Source organism: Mauremys reevesii, linkage group 2, assembly GCF_016161935.1.
Source record: "Mauremys reevesii isolate NIE-2019 linkage group 2, ASM1616193v1, whole genome shotgun sequence".
NCBI classification, from domain to species: domain Eukaryota; kingdom Metazoa; phylum Chordata; order Testudines; family Geoemydidae; genus Mauremys; species Mauremys reevesii.
In genome coordinates, this window is record NC_052624.1 from 63,403,646 (window position 1) to 63,416,718 (window position 13,073).

The 13,073-nt window shown below is 37.5% G+C and overlaps 1 protein-coding gene across 2 annotated transcripts in view; it reads right to left on the minus strand.

Annotated features, from left to right (window-relative positions):
* HOXA3 (homeobox A3) overlaps positions 1-13,073 on the minus strand; it is a 43,354-nt gene that overhangs the window by 6,310 nt on the left and 23,971 nt on the right. The window contains exons 3-4 of one of the 2 annotated variants that reach the window (XM_039522266.1): positions 12,275-12,456; positions 8,225-8,329 (exon numbers count right to left, since the gene is read on the minus strand). The gene's annotated coding sequence lies outside the window, so the exon portion shown is untranslated. Of the gene's footprint in view, positions 1-4,334; positions 4,569-8,224; positions 8,330-12,274; positions 12,457-13,073 lie in introns of those variants that run through there. The other variant, XM_039522267.1, reaches the window with a different exon arrangement.

Consider the following 13,073-nt stretch of genomic DNA (forward strand, 5'->3'; position numbering starts at 1 on the left):
CCGAGATTTAAGTCTATGGTCATAAATCACTGGGACATAAACTCCGCCGTTCACAACTGATAGCAGCGTATTTGTGGCCTGCTTACCTTAACTTCTGACGACTGAGGCGGAAGCCAACATGCTCTTTGGAGGCTCGGCGACACACAACCCAGGGAGCAGGACTTTCCCCCAGCCAAGTCCCTTCGGCTCCGGGATGGGCACCAGCTCAAGTCATCTGCACCAGGAACCCACCAGCCCAGACTGGAGGAGCACTCACTGCTCAGGACTCGCAAGGGATTGCTGGTTCGGCTTGGACCCCCTCCCTCTCCCTGCTCAGCCCTTAGGGCAACAAGAGGGTCCCAAAGATAAGAGCTATCAAGTCTCAGGGCTTCCCTCATGTAGTGCCACAGAAAATGGGTATGTTTCTTATGAATATTACACGCAAAAGACGTCTGGTGGGGGGAAAAAAAACCGCAGCCGCCTCGGGAAGTCCGGGGCAGGGTGGGGGTTGCGGAGAAGGAATGAAGGAGTGAGAGGAGAGAGGGGAGTGAAGGAGTGCAGCTCCCCCCGCACCGAGGCGTCACTAAAGTCCAGGAAAATTATGCTAATGAAGACAAACGGCGCTCACAAAGGGTCACTCTGACCAGTTTTTTGTGTGAATCGGTTTTTGGTAGATATGGAATATTATCTACCCGAGCTCATGAATGCTGAAAGTTGTGGGAGACCTAGTCAGTAATAATAATAACAATAATAATTAATCGGCGGTTTATGTCTTTCATCCAAGCAACTCCTATCAGCTCTGTGCTCTGGGCAATGCTTCTAGTGGAACGAATGAAATAATGATAGTTAGTACTTAAACATATACACACGCAAATAGAGATGTACACATGCACATACACCCATATAGATATCCGCACATATATGCACATACTGATATATTCACCTATGTGCAGACATAGATCTACGCATACATACACATCGATATACCTACAGAGATATCCACCCATATGTGCATGTATATACTTTCACGCATTCACACACATACATTTGACACACACTCTATGCCTATGTTGGCACACCTATCTGTATAGATTGCTGAGGTGTATCTGGAGGGTTTATGTTTTGAACTTCAGTGCTTTTAAAAAAAATAGCCCAAATTTGACAACATAAATATAGGCGCGTCAGCAACAACCGTGGAATTCCTTTCGGTTACATTACAGTTCGAATCAAGTTTAAGACTATAACCCCGCATAAAGGAGGCGGTTTGGGTGAAACACGTTAAGTGGAGATTTAGAATAATTAGGAGGTGTAAATTTGTCGTTTCTTCGTTAATTAAGGTGTTAAAAATATAAATAGTATGCTTAAAACCGCAAGGGAGCACAGTGTCACCTTAAAGCAAAAACAAAGCAAACGACAAATAAAAAGCACTATAAGGCCAGGGTGGCCTCTTATGCATACCAATGGTTTTTGTCATTTATGGCTATACAAGATTTATGGCTTCATGCACCAAAGCTGTAAACAGAGCACTAAAACAGAAAACACTTGCTCCTTATGGCATATTGCGATGGCACAACATGAAAGGGGAAGTCGGGGAGCGTAGGAGGGGAGAAGAGGCAAAAATTCACTCGTATGCATTTTGCTTCAAACAGCCCCTTGAATGTCGCATTTGAAGAAAAGCTTCTTTGGTCAATAATCAACCCCACACTTTTTTTCTGAAACTGCTGATTTGTCTTTCTCCCTGTTTCAGCTAAAATTGCAAGATGCAATCAAAGAGACCCCTACAGAACCCTCCTAGAGCAAACAGGGGAAACTGGAATATGGTTACTTATACATCTTCAAAAACCTCCGGACTCAGGAAACTGTGCCGATTTTGGGAGCTCTCCGGAATACCTCGGGAATATTTGGTGTTGTAATATCAGAGTGTTTAAAGTTTGGACTGAAATATGTATGTTGTTTTGGAAGGGGGAGGGAGGAATAAGGGGAAGATTATTTGTTCTAAATCGTGGGAATTGTTAAGGTATTTTAATTCAAGAAATTAAATGGTTTATTGAGCTACTGCGGTATGTTTTTCCTTGATACATTTGACTGTATAAGAAAAGAAAGTTACTTTGCAATAACTCTAGACAGGTCCTGTCTTTCTCGCTACCCAAAGATGTAATTTTAAGGTGCGCAGGTGATTGTTCTTTGTATGACTGGATTTGAATTTGATGTAACATAAAAATGCGCATATTTGCAATGTTATACAAAGATAAATGCATGTATCTTTCACTAACAGAGGGCCGAAATTCCCTTCTTCCCTAATACCCCACAGAAGCCAATGGGACTGCATGGGTTTAATTTGAGGGAAGAATTTCCTCTATATTTTGGTTAAACATTTGAGATTTGAAATGTAATGTATTTCTGGAGAGTTTCCATTGTATCGGAGTTGTCTCCACTCACGGAAATGTTGTCAGTCTCGATGTAAAATAGCTAATATAAATCTTTATTGAATCCGTTCTGGCAGAAACGCCTAAGATTATAAACGATTTATTATTTCGGCATATTTTAGGGGGAAATAATTAGTGGGAAGAATATTCTACCTCCTTCAAATTGGGGAAAAGAGAGAATTGAAGAAATTACTGATAAAATGTACAGTCAAGTAATTACACAGATGAGCAAGGCTGTGAGTTGCCTTAGAAAATGAGTGCAGTATCAAATATTGCAAACAAGCCTGTTTAATCTGCATTACCGTGTGTGTTATCGAACACCATAAAATCGCAATTGACACTTCATTTTGTATTTACTCAACACTCTGATTATTTACACAAGCAGAAAGGCTTTCGAAATATCCATCTACACAACTGTTCTTGGTCTGCACGTTTTATATTGGGACTTTTTTTTTATTTATGAGTGTTTTAACTGGGTCAAAAATGCACCAGAACTGGGTCGTAAATCATCAGAAACGATGACAAGCAATAAGGCTGCAATTAAAGCTTACATTTTATTTTCACGACGCGTTTTTGGCCCGTTTAAAATATGGTTTGACCTGCTTTAGCTTTAAACACACTGTTGGGAGTGAAATAGCCCTGCTTTAATTGCGTAAGAAAAACACTATGGCTAATAAAGAGGAACATGCTTCGTTATGTGTGGCGGAATTGGCATTTCTTTGGGTCAGTTCTGTTCAGAGTGTATCTGTTGGCAGCTAAATCCAAATTCTACATTTCCGCTTTCTGGAGCAGTGCAGAATGGCCGCGAGTCTTTCTAAATTAAACTCTGCCTTTGTGTTTCAGTAAAGAACGTTTTGTTTCTAATAGTTCAATTTTTTTCCATGACCCGTTCATAAATTGAGTAATTACAAAAGCCCAGTAATTTGGGACAAAATGACACAGCCGCATCTAGGCGAGCATGCTGCCCCAACTCACTGGAAACATAAATCAAACCTCAGCACTCTGACCTTTCCCAAAGCTGGAACTCACTGGTGGATGTAATTTTATATAACATTTGTCCCCTTGTAGAACACAAGGAATCCCTTCATTTTTTGGGTTATTTGAGGTGCATTTCCCGCTACACAATATATGTAGTTATATAGCGCAGGTTACGACATAGTGGTAGAGATAGGAAATTTAGTGATCATGTAAATCCTTACAGAAAGGAGATTGTCCCCTCCTCCCTCGCTTTCCAGATCCCCTATTCAGAGTAAAACAAATTTCCAGAGGCTGATTTATTGTTAGAATCGGTGGATGGACATTTGTTCATAGCCAGATAATTCTTAGCTAAATCCAGGTTTGGTTTCACCAAGGAAAGAAAGGCAATCCCTTCTCAACTGGAATTGTTAACCTCGATACGATAGAGAGCTAATCCAGCCCTGCTCGCATAGTAAACAAAGTACCACTAAGCATCATAAATAAAATGGCAGCACAATTGCATACTCATCGATTTTCGGAGCCGGAATCGGCAAAAGAAGCACACAGAAAACAAAACAATAACAGCAGCCACAAATCGAACCCCGACTCCATTCCAGGGGTGTTTCTCAATCTCCTAAAATACTCTTGTATACACAGATATGTATATATTTCAAGAAAAATAAGATCCTCCCAGTCTCCACTTGATCGTAAAAGACAACAGTAATGTAGCTTTAAAAGAGATTTAACAGAGGGAGATCCCCATAAAAGAAACACAGAATCTCTAGGGGCAAAAATAAGAAACTCTCTGGTTTCTTTGCTGCGAAGAGATACTTGAATATTTTCCGCAGCAAATTGAAACAAAGGGGGAAACGAAGCTTGATTTGGATCCACGCACACCCTTAAGCCTTTTCTACTGACCTTTGCCTCGACCAGCAATAACTCACCACATAAATGAACAATCAACGGAAATACCTTAAAATAAAATCCATCCTTTTTAACGAAGCATTTCGTCCTATCAGCTCGACAATAATCTTTCCATAAGGAACGAAAGCTGCAACCGAAATGGAAAGCTCTTGCAGGGGAGAGGGAGGGAAAAAATAATAGAAAGCAGTGCTTGCTCTGAACAGAAACTGGAAAAGCGTAATCACAGACGAAGCCAGCCCGGGTCTCCACTCCAAATGCCACAATAATGCGCTGTATTATGTGCTCACGTGGTCATACGTCAACTTAAATCCTTTTATTTGAAATAGGGAATCATTGAAGGAACAAGGTTTCTAAGCGCAATCCTCTGATTTTTAAAGCCTTAACCAAATACATTAAGAAGAATTTAAAGAAAAAAAATCAGCAGCCGGAGATGATTATTTTTTCCCCACACTTAATATTTCTTTACACAAAATAACATGCAAGGTAAGAGAAATTATTTTCATATTATGTGATTACAATGAACTTTTATACTAAACCTAATTAACTGGCATTTTCAAAACAAAAACAAAAACCCGCCACACTGATCTACATTTAATAATGGTGTGTTTTGCAATCCAATAATAAAGTCAACTCTTGACACTATTATTTCAATAAGGACCTCCTTAACGACTACTCTGATTACCAATCTTCCCTACAGGCTTCTCTATATTGCTATTGTATGGCGCTTGCTTAACACCCACACTTTACAACAGGGCAGCTATAGAAACTAAAAAGACCTGAAATTACCTGACAAAGGCAAAAAGAGTCTCCTCTAATAATGTGGTTGATTTTTGTCGTTGTAACACCCTGTGAAGAATGCGCCTGGCTTCGGTGTGGAGGATCTGAATTTTGCAAAATCTTCTGGGACCTTCCTGTTAAACCTGCGCTTACGCATTTCCTATACAACTATTTGAGTGATGCACAAAATTATAGGCTTCTAACGATGAAAAATTTAGAAACAAAATGATCTAACTGTCCAGGAAAAAAAGGAACAGCCCTCATATACGTCCCCTGCGTTAACCTATGAAATGAACAATTTTCTAATCTGAATGAAGTCTTCTCTCTAAAACTTAGTTTTTCCTATTTACACAATCCCAGCACAGACAAAGGAAATCACAAATTCAAAGAGCTCTTATAAAGATAGTTGGGGTAAATAACATATTTCACATGTATTGTGCTACTGTGCCACTGTGGTGACTTTTACACTCTGAATTTCTTACCACCATTGTGCATTTTACAATATATCATCTGCCTCAAACCTTTCCCCACTCTAGCATTTTTACAGAAAACTTTTAGCTTACTTTTTTATATTCTTTTATCACTTCACCAATACTTTATTGGCGATAATAAGATTGTAAAAAAGATTAATTTTATCGTCTACAGACTTTATGGTCAAACTGTATATAATAATCTCGCTTTGATTGTAAAGTGGAACATCAACGGTTATTGGAATTTAAACCATCAGTAATAGATTAGTAGACATTCCAACAAAGTCAGCGTGACATTAAAACAGAAGAAGAATTTGCAATATTTCTAATGGAAGTGACTTTGATAGCAGTAGAACATTTATATATTATTGTCACTAAGAACCTTCAATTTAAAAAATCCTGGAAAATATAGCATTTTAGACACACATAGCAAATGCAACTCCAGAACTCTACCACTATTTTTAACTGTATAGTAGAGAACTACATTTAAACCAATAGTGGAATTTACTAGGGATGGATTCATGGCTATTTTAAATAAAGTGATTTTAGATTCCATAAAAGAAACACATAAAAAAAGTTATCCTGCAACAATGCAACTGGAAGTAATGGATAATGGAACAGATGCTGAAAAAGCACAGCAAGTCTTCCTTGGGTCTGTTGTAAAAAGTTATCGACTGCTTTGCATCAAAAGCAGAAAGATGGCTTTAGAACTTGCAGTCCTGAGCAAATAGAAACTACAAAAGCAATAAATCACAATCATAAGTCAGAGGTACAGCTTAAACTTAAATGCCTTAACGCTAGCTATGACTATTGGCTTCCAAGACCTATTTCTATGAACATCTTTATTAGTTTTAATGATCAAGCTAATGTTAAAACTACAGTTTAACAATTAACTTATTGTATGTAGTGGATAAATTAAGTAATTATTAAGAAAAGTAACTTCTTGATGTATGAATTACTTCTTCAGGATGTGCTTTAGAAGAACGGGGAGACTTTCTAACTTTACCGGGTCCTGGACCGCAGCTGAAAATAATTCCCTTTCACCGGTTCTGGAATTCATTTTCTTTGGTCAGGTATCAAGATTATGAGTTTTCAAACACACATTCAAATGGACTTGAAAGTAGCAGAGGTTTGGTTTGCCTTGCCATCCAACATATTGCTTTGTTCCTGGAGACTCAACTTTGTTTTATTACCTCAATGATTTGGAGCCCTGAAAAGTTTGTTTTAAGACCTGAAAACCTTACGTTTTTCCGAAGATTTACTATTGATTTTTTTATGCTTTGTGCACATGGCTTTGCGTTGAGATTCCAAACAGCAATATCAACAAACAGCTGTTTTAAAATGTGTGCTAATAAAGAGAGTCCCTTTGTGATAGATTTGAAAGCAAATATTAGTATTAATAGTCCTTTTAAGTGGCTACATAAGTAGATTTCGAAATATTCTTGCTCTCTGTCTACCTTTCATTGTTATGCCTATGTCACTAGTTAAAAGGTAAGACTATCCCCTTGTGTGAATGAAGAAATGGAAACACTATTTGATATACATTTTTTATTTCCGTTCTCTCCCAGTTGAAATTCACAGGGCAAAGTTGTTTACCTATGAATATGTATTTGTTACCGATGAAGTTAGTTCAACTGAATTTTGACAATTCCTTTTCAGGTTAAAAGAAAAAGTGTATTTTTAAACGATACAACCTATTTAAAGACATTTTTACTAAAATCGAGTGGAACTTGAGAATATATAGTTAATTTACAAATCACAATTACTTCTGGACAAAGATATATATGTGGGGCATGCGGGATAAAATCATTATTCTACAAAATTATGCTTTCTTTTTCTTTTCTTAACATGGGAATGAATGGATATCTGCCCTGTCTCTTTGTAGGAAGGATTTCAACAGGCTATTAAATCAACACAAGCAGCCCTTGTAGCCCTATAATTTATGGCTGTCTTTAAAAGGTAGTAAACTACACTAATTATGTATCAGCATCAAAAATAAGCAGGAAAATCTGGCAAGGATTTGAAATAGTTCTATATAATCCCCTATCTTCTACCACTGCCAGAATAATATTGTCACCACAAAGAGCACTACATTTCGTTGTTTAAAAAACAATTCAATTATGAAAGAAACATGCACACAATGCAGAGAAGTCCAACAATATATAAAATACAAAAAAACCTATGCTCCTCTGGTGTATTTTCTGAAGCAAAAGCCAGCGTTTCTAAAATCAAAGAACATTTATTTTTATGTTCCTAATTCCAAATCACACAGGAATCACTGCAAACCTACTCAAGGGAACCAAACAAAAAAACTACGAAAGCCACCCAACACTAAAACTGCTTCCACTACCTGTCTCTTGCTTTGAGACTTCGATTTTGGAAGGAACTAAGAATGGACAAAGAAATTACCAACCTCTTTCGCTCTTTAAATTACTTTGCATCTTTCCTGTTTCGAATGCCTCTATGAGGACTGCTATTAATTCTGTTCCATATATTTCTTTGTCTGTCGAGACACTCGCATTCACCAGCCATAGAAGATGAATGGATTCAATCCGAAACATTCCAACTAAGTTAAATATTTATCACAATAAAATCTCATTGTAACAGCATTTCCCCCCATATGCAAGCACTAGGAAATATGAACTCTACACAAAACTACCCCACAACAGATTTTATTTCCCAAGTTCTTACCTCCTAAAATTTCTAACAGTGGACTGAATTGTTTCTTGCTGTTATCGCTCAGTAAATCGTCTTTTTCGGTGCACTGGGGTTCTGTAAATAAGCAACAAGCAATGCCTAAATGAGAATCAGAAAGGAAGATATTTATTCATACAAGAAGTATTTGGTTTGCTTCATTATTTTAAAAGACAAAAGTCGTGGATGTGCATAGAACTACTGAAGGGAAACCATTGATTAGTGCAATGTGTAAAAGATTATTTTATACAACAGTAAAGAACACTGGTATCTGAACACGCCTTTTGTGGTAGACTGCTATGCCTTCTGTCTCCAAGTGTTTGGAAATATTGTCATTCCAAACTCTTGTTACATGAATGTATGCTTTATTTTCCTCTGGGAAACCTTTGTTTAGGATCATTTAATCAAGAGCAGACATTAAACACAACTAGCGATGTTCATCTCTGTTGAGTAAATCAAGGAAGAGGTTCCAGTTTAAATGTACGGTATACTAGGATTTTTATTCAAATACTTAAGGATTCCAGCCCGAATCTATTCCCATTAAATTCTGTGAGAGTTCTGCCGTTGACTTCAATGAGAGTAGGATCGAACCCTTCAACTCTTTACTAAAAGCTGTTGTGGAAAAAGAAGAAGACGAAGCAGAAACATTTAGCACTTCGATATTGTAATTTTTGTCGGTCTTATAATATTACAGACCCCAAGAAGCCAATAATCATACTCTTCAAATATTTTTGGATCACATTTGCAAAGGTATTTATCAGATATAATAACGTACCCCATGCATTCATTATTCATAATAAAATCCTATGTATTGTTTCTTAAGATTGCCAGCAAATGTAAATGCTAATAGTTAACTAACAGGATTTCTTGGAAGAGTGTCATCTGAGCCTTGGAAAATATTAAGTCTGTCTTGGGAGAACTTTTCGAGAAGAGATTTTGCTTTGCTAATTTATTAGCTCCATAATTTGATATAGCTATAATAATTTGAAATCTGGTGTAGAATTACAGTCTATAGAAAATAATGCAATAGTAGCTTACTGGGCTGTTTATTTCCCTCTCATAAATTTAGAGGGCTCACTGATAAAATCTATAAACAAATTGAAAGTTAATTTTTTCAAATAGCTATCTCCAGCTTTAATTCGGTTGCCTGCTGTTTTCTTAGCTCTGATATTCACATCATTCCAAAAAATACAGTGGGGGCATAGAGTACTTGTATTTTATGTTAAAACTCATTCTTTAACCATTTTGATCCATAATCAATAATCATGTTATCAACTACAATAAAATTGATCCGAATGTCTTGATTGGGTTTACCCCCCTCCTTTAAAATATGGAATGTGCGTCTGAAAATGGTGCCAACGACTTTCTGCTATTTATTTTGGAGCTATTAAGTTCCACCACAATATTTTATAGTGCCACAGTCCTTTAAACTATACTTCTTCTTGAAAGAGTTGCTAAGTAGCAATAAAGCACTTTACAAACGCTATGACTTTTTTTTAATTTGTTGTTATCCCAAATTCTAATATTCATTGCGGCACTTTAACTTCGTACATAAATCGTTCAGACTAATGAGTCATAGAGAAATTTGCCCATGACTTTTCCTTTACAATGCTTGCTGCCTTTCCATTGCTTTTTTGGCCCTGCGTTAGAAGCCGGTGATTTATTAATGCCAGGAAAATTGAACAAAGCAGTCTTCCTGCACTGTGGTATCCAGCCTTCCACAGTGTGAATTAGAACATTATCAAATGTGTTTGACTCGGTAACACTTAATCACAAAAAGCCATAATGTGACCACAAAGCAGCTAAAACAAAGATTTAACATTTCTAAATATTAAACTTGCTAAGTAAATACTCAGCAGACTTCAACAAAGTTAGCACAAACAATTACAATCATCAAGCTATAAATACACACTAAATACTTACCAACATAGTCCCTACTGCTTTCTCAAGAAGTTTAGAATCTTTCAAGACAAATCGGGGCTTTTTAAAAAACTCAAATAGGAAGTTGAGTTTCACTTCAGAGAGAATCACTCCTAGTGAGAACTGACGGCCACAGATCCATTCCTGACTATCTGCATTAATTATTTAATGAGTCACGTGACCTTAAAGATTAAAATTTCAATATCTACACAAGAAAAGACGCAACACCTTTATCTACTAGTGCAGGGTTTCTGTTTTGCTTATTTAGGTCCCATAATCTCTGTTGGTTTTGACAGCTTTTCAGTTTCTTGGGAGATCATTTGAACATTAATAACATGTGCTTGTCTGCTATTGTAGGATCAGGCAGTTCCACAGACCTTAGTTTTAAATTAGCCATTTGATTCCGGATTTTTATTGTCTACAGCAGACTGTGTTAACATGCATAATTATAGTCCATTCCTCTTCTAACAGTTATTACACATGATAATATGATGACAATACTGATACCAAATATATTTGCCCTTATGATGCCTTTAAAACTGACAAAGAATTGGCTCACCACAGTTTATCAATATTCATGTGGTATGGGAGGTCTGGGAAGAATTCTTTTGCTCTGCCATTTGCACATCTCGTGGGAAAGTATAATAAAGAGTTAAAAGAGAGGTTTCCTTTCTGTGCTTAGAAAATACACAGTTAGTGGGCTAAATGAATGCCTGGCATAATTCATTTGAACCAGTGGGCCTCATTCAGGTCTCGCTTACATTAGTGACTCTAGTGAACTCAATGGAATTACATTGGTGTAAAGTAGTATATACTGTGTCAGAATCGGTCCCAGTGTGTCTACAATGGAGTGAATGTAACACCTTCTAGTGCAGTAACTGGGGTTAAAACAAAAATAAGACTCAAGCTTTTAATACTCTGTGTTCTATTAATGATATACGTATCGAATATCACATTTCTCATACAACACCAATACATCTGAAAGGATACATATAATTATAGATGTATTGGAGTACTGTTTTCAACAATCTCACAAATTCCGCAATAGGGTGCAGAATGAATACAAAAGAAAAATCCGGGTATATGTGCTTCAAAAAATCACATAAAGAACCCCCAGTCTTTTTGTATATTACTCTTCAAGTCGATTCATGTCATGGCTGTCACGGAATGATATGACAGAGTGTCCTAAAGTAGAGATGCTAACGCAGCGATGCTGCCAAGCTTTCCTGGCGCCCGCAGTCTGTTGGTTTCAGTGGGTCTACTGGCATGAGTAAGCGCTGCTGGCGTGACTCGTGAGAAAAGGAATGAAGGATCGGGCCCATTATCAGACTTCAGGGTTGGGATGGAGGCTCGGGCTAGGGAGGGGAGAAGAAAGATGGAGTCTCCTGACAAGCTTGTCAAGACCTCCACCTTCCTTCCTCCCCCACCCATCCCCCACCCATTTACAAAACCCAAGAAGCAGTCCATAGGGCGCAGAGTATACCAAAAAAATGTCCGAGCCCTGGGTAAACATTCAATGGAGAATGGTTATAGTTATTAAATACTGCGCGCTGCTTGTCACAGATGAGTTCCTCTTGTAATAAAACACCAGGTATATTAGAGATTGCAGGAGAAACTGGAAGGCAGACCTTGAAAAACTACCATTTTTCTTGGTGGGAAGGGGCGGGGGTTAACGGCTTGGCTCTAACTGGGACAATTAAAGTGACTCAGACCTGATTTTGTCTTTATTTGAAATATTGACAAACTTCCACCTTTAGCATTTTGTGCCGCTTTCCTTTGTGGCGAGAGCAGATAAATACGTGTGTGTGATAGAGAGAGAGAGACAGCCAGCCAAAGAGAGACATTTAGGTCCAAGAGCTGGATTTAAAAGGATACTGTCTTTAAAGGTCAAGGGTTTGAAGGGTCAGTCTGCTTCTCTAAAAAAACAATTAATGGGATAGAAAATTTGTCCTTTCAGTGAACTCTTCTGGTTGCCCTAGCAAAGGCTGGACAATGCCAGAGTTTAAAGTCTGCGATTTAATGTTCTAAGTGATTGTAACACTGATTATATCACACGAGAAGCACAGTAACACTCACATATCAAACACTATTCAGCTTTAAAAAGGGGGGGGACAAATGAAAATTTACCTTAAATAATGATAATCTGCCATGTGATATTTTGCAGTCCGAGGCTGATTCTCCACCAAGACAGTATACATTTTTTTAGCAGACAGCCAAGATGCTGTGTCTTTACACATGACCACTTTTTTTTCCAGGAAAATCCTTTGCGTCTTCACAGACTTTTTCCAAGAGAATGCCTTTCAGAACGGCTGTTGAATTACAAAGAAGTATTTATTGTAGGAGGTGATTAATGATACTCAGTAAAATTGCTATTTTCAGCGCGTGTTTTCATTTAGTTTTACGAAGGGAAAATAGGTTTATAAGCATAGTCTTCAGTAATAAATTATTCTCAATTAAAATGTTTGATTTGGGATTTTGATCATTTCTGCTAATTTGGTTTTGAAATAAATTGGGGGGAAATGTTCCACACAAGAAACAAAACAAAAAGCTGTACGTTGCAGAGAGTGAGAGATACCAGCAGTTACCCCACCTTCAGATATATTCAGTTTCCTTTATATTGGGGCAGCTAACATGGAAAACGTTTTAGGATTTAGTAAACAGCAGCATGGTAACGGAAACATACTTTTCAGGGTGGTTAGTTGTTCATTGTAAAGGCAACACTGTTTGCTAAACGTATTTACAACTGCCATAGCTTTGATGCTGAATATACTCTTCCAGTGACATGTTAAATTTTTCATTGAAATGGTATGTGTTCCTGGGACAGGCAGTGATGCTCACAATATTGTTGTGCCAGTGTGCTTTCTTACTGAGTGAATTGTGATATATTTAAATAAAGGAACTAAATCTTGCTCGCCTTACTCACGTG